Here is a 4,804-nt window from a genome sequence, read left to right as displayed (position 1 = left end):
CAGAGGGTCTTAGAAGCACAAAAGTAGTCTGAGGGTCACCCCTAAAGCCAGACTAAATGACGTAAACTAGATTCTTAGAACATTGATCAGCACTTTGTAACTCTGAAGTGGCTAAAACACCTGGCTTAAATATTTCATGACACATTAAGATATTGTTTGGGAGGGTGGTTTCTCAAGAAGGCAACATCAGAACAAAATCTTACTGATCATTATCTTGAAACAAATCAAGTACTAACATCTCCCCTCAAATAATTAACAAACTTTCATGTCTCTGAATGTACGCACGTTCCTAAATCATGTTAGATAATTTTAAAAAATATTTAAATACAACCATCCCTAATCACTAGATACCTATGTACTCACTCTATTTGGGTCCCTATTTTCCTGCTCCAAAACTTTCACCATCACATGGGGATGTCTTAATCGTCAGCTTTGCTAGTTGCCAAATTTTTTCTTGAATCCATTTGTAACAAAGGTAAAGCATTGAATAATTATGTACTACATCTAGCAGTTATTTGCTAAGGGTAGTAGAATGTCATACCTTAATTAACCTCGTAACCAACATTGTATTTTCACCCCCCAAAATTTATTACCAGAATTCCATTAATTCCAAAGAAAGATAATCACAGGGACTGGGGGATCATTTTAATCTAAATAAGCATAATTCATGCACAAAATTAAGTTCTGACAGTTACGGTGTTTATAAAAGTTAAATTTTCTTTTTGAGCAATAACTGCTTCAAAAATTAACCCGTCTCTTAGTAGGTTCAAGAAGCTTAAATAATATAATTCTGTGATGCCTGGATTTAACCTAAATATTATATCCAACATAGTATCACTTTGAAACTGTCCACTTTTTTTTTTTAGGAAATCCTACAATGACTACAAATGAGTTAAATTATTTTTCTAGCAATATTGTGGCTATAAAGCAAAGATTATATATTTAATTTTCTAATACTCACTGTAAGGCAGGATTTTTAAATGGAAACAATTTGGAACTTTAATAATAGAATGTTAAGGTCTAAGTGCTCTGCCCTTAACTATATTTACCATTTTTTTCATAAGCAACCATCTGCTATCCTACTACTTAACATATAAAATATGTACATTGGCCTCTCTCCCGTTCATTATAAATCCATATATTTACATATCTCCATGCCTATAGTTATACCTCTATAAATAGCTTTTGCCTCCAATTTCTTTCCTTTATTTCCTCCTATCACTCTGTCATGCTCATTCGGCTCTCAGTAATTCCTCTCCGATACATTGCATTTGATTAATCCCCACCAGGCATTCTACGCCCTCCTCACCATCAATTTTAGATTTCTTGTTGTTTCCTTATCCCTGAGTTTGTTGGCTCCCCACTCCTCCTTCCCCACCCCCCAACCCCTGGTCCCATTGTTTTCTTCTCGAGATTGTCCACCCTGCCTATCTTATGTGGCTAGACATAGGGCAAAAGAAAAAGAAAAAACAAAAACAAAACCCAGTGGAGAGTTCCAGGTTTGTATGTTTTCTGATTACCTCTGATGAGGTGCCAGGTCCCGTCTCCCGGGTCAGACGTCGATTGTCAGGACTCCTCAGGATTTGATTACTCCGTCCCCCGCCGCGCCTGCACTCCCTTTGCGTTAAGGGTAACAATCTTTACGCATTCGCTTCACTTTTTCAAAAAGGTTTTTAATTTTATCGGTATAAAATTCCCATATCCTACACTTCCACCATTAAGTCACTCTTTAAAGAGAGTTGTACATACACCATCGCACTCAGTCCTCACCCTCCCTGCCCTCCCACTCATTATTTACTCCCCAATTCCCCCTCGCCCCCCCCCACATATATACCATTGCATCAGTGAAACTGGGAAACATAACTGAAACAATAAAAACGAAAACAAAACAGAAAGAAAAATAATAAAACAAAAAGAGGAAGAAAGAGATGCCGGTCAATAATATTAAAATAAGTCAGAGAAAAAAATGTTCTGTCCTGGAACAAGTGAGGAATATTTAAACCTAGAGCAAATTCCAGTTGGGTCAAGAGGGAGGTCAATGGACCCAGTACCATATAATACTGTAATTTCGTCCACCATGATCAAGTTTGCAATACTGTCCAGTAGCAAGGCCACCTGTGTCCCTCCACTGTGGCCAGAGGGAACCTGCCAGAGGCGTAATTGGGCTAGGTCATCTGCAGATAGATTTGGGGCTCCCACTGGGTGTTCACCATTTAAGCTCTGATAATTTCCCCTGCATCATAGTTGGATTTTGTTCTTGTCATCTTTGGATCCCACAGGCTGGTGTGCTTCTTCACCGTGGACTTAATTGATGCCTCACTCAGATGGCTGCTTGTTTGGAAACAAGCCTTTAAGTCCCCAGACAAGAAGAAAAAAAAGACCCCAGACACTATGCCAGTTGAAGGCCGGGCACCACGCTTTGCTGTGCCACCCATATCTCCAGTGAGCACCTCAAGAAGGTGCCTATCGAGCCAGGCCATGTTATACGAACGAACTGCTCTTGGGTTGAGGCTAGAAGTAGGTGGGAGCTCAGAATCCATCTGACTGTCCAGGGGTGATGAATGACGCTGGTTTACTTTCGGGGTCTTATTATCGTTTTGTGACAAAGGAAAAGCCTTAGCCATCATCTCCCTGGAGTGTAAGACGACTGCATTGGTAACATCGATTATCCATCCAGTGTCACAGTGTTTAAGGAGGAGGTGATGCCAGATAGGTCCGTTGTAACCTGCAGTCCAGGCGTTGTTCCTTGGTACATACTGAAAAAATGACTGAGCTCCGCCTACTGTTCTAAATGGCTGAGATCAGCCACACCCCTATATTAATAATGAAAGCCTTCATTATTTTTTATTAATCTTTTTTTGCAGGGGGGGTCCTACAAATCTTATGACCAATCCATCATTCATTGTATCAAGCACATGTGTACGTAGGTTGCCATCAACATTTCCAAAACATTTTCTTTCAATTTGAGCCCTTGGTATCAGCTCCTCTTTTCTCCTCCTATCTCCCCCTCTGTTCCCCGCCCCCCATGAAAGCCTTTATTAAACAGCTGGACCAGCGTAGGTTAGCACCTGAATACCTCTCGGTCAAGAACAAAGAAATGCCAAACTTTTTGTACTTCAAAATCAGGGCCTGGCTCAAGGGAAGGACACTCTAACCGCTACCTTCTTATCAGGTTGGCAGGGTACCAAGGTTGCGGGGAACGGGCCAGCTGCAGTTGGTAATTCAAGGTCTTACAAGAGAGTGTACATGTCTTGCTAATTGGGCAGAGTTCAGAGACATCTTGGAAGAGTCAAGGTTTTGCTGGAGAGTCAGGAGTGGGGCGAGGAGAAGGGGGCTAACTGCTAGCAGGGGTTAAAGGCAGTTGGAAACAAGATGGAGTTTCTCCTGTGAAGCTAGGTGACTGCATTTGCACTGAGCATGGGGCTGGTTCTAGGGGAAAGCGTCCTGTCACATTCCTTACAGGGGCAGATCCTTGCCTATCAGATTGACACATGTTCATATTGGTGCAAGGAGGGCACTGAGGGAGTAAATACATGATGATTCTAGAGCCCCTTTCACTGGACGCCAAGCAAGGGGTCCCAACCAACACTCAAGAGCCACCACTTGCACCATGTTGGGGTGGCCGTCGTTCGCTGCTTCTCCCATCAGGGAATTTCAATCCTAAGTCCAAGGGCTACAGATTGTTTTGAGGGACCATTTTGCTTTGAATAACTTTGTACATCCCAAGTTCCAGTTATTAATAGCTGTTTGTAGCCGTTTCTTCTCATGTTGAACCGTGCCCCCTGGGCAAATGAAGGTCCCAAAGGCCTTACTCTCATAGGCTTTCCTCCATACCCAGCAGTAGGGTCAACTCTACTTTGAGGAGGCAGCTCTTCTTCGGTCGTATTTTGGGTGCCTTCCGGCCTGAGGGGCTCAGCTCCTGGCACCGTCTCTGACAACTATCTGCTTCGAGTCACAGGGTTTTCCGTGTCTGACAATGTCTTGATACTATCCATAAGGTTTCCAGGGGCTAATGGCTCTGGAGTGGTCAGCATATCCCTTCTTCACAGTCTGTTCTCAGTCTGGAAGCTGCTGAGACCTGTTCACTTTGGGGGACCCTGCTGGTATTTGAAATACCAGTGACATCGCTTCCAGCATCACAGCCACCCACAAGCCACCACGGGAAGACCGACTGACGGACAAGTCAAGTCTAGTGCTCAGAATTTAAACTCGAATACACATTCAATTCTTTGACTCCACAGCCTGGCTCTCATTGGCCTCATGATGCTGAAAACACAGGAGCAGTGTTGAGCATTTGATCGTGTGTCTGGCAGGGGTTGTAGTTGAACGTGGCATAAACTCATCGCAAAACTGGCTGAAGTAAATAAGGAGCTATAGTAGTACACATAACTGCAAAGTCCAGGGGTTCTTTCAGGCATGGCTGTATCTAGGTGTTCACACCTAGTTATGAATTCAGTGCTCATTTTTCTCCATCTCCTTGGCTTTGCTCTGTTCTTGCCAACTCTGGGCTCTGATCTTATCTGTTGTTCCGACACGCAGCCCTTTATTCTACCTTCCCATCAGTTACCCTAATAGGAAGAGAGTCCCTTGTCCCCAGTGAGCTCAGTGGACACATAACATGCATGTACACCCTTGAGCCACTCTCTAAAGCCAGTCGAGCCTGTGTCTTGTGGGCACCCTTGCTGTGGAAGGAAGCCTCACCCAAAGTATGGAGTCTGAGAACCAGAGAGGAGTGGTGGGTGCAATGAATTATTAGATATGACTTTTCTAGGGATATACCCCACTCCTGGTACCATAATGTGTA

This window comes from Echinops telfairi, unplaced genomic scaffold (genome assembly GCF_000313985.2).
Source record: "Echinops telfairi isolate 266 unplaced genomic scaffold, ASM31398v2 ScPeMD7_36;HRSCAF=134, whole genome shotgun sequence".
Lineage (NCBI taxonomy): Eukaryota > Metazoa > Chordata > Mammalia > Afrosoricida > Tenrecidae > Echinops > Echinops telfairi.
The sequence above is the reverse complement of the archived record's forward strand: the minus strand, read 5'-3'. Positions refer to the sequence as shown.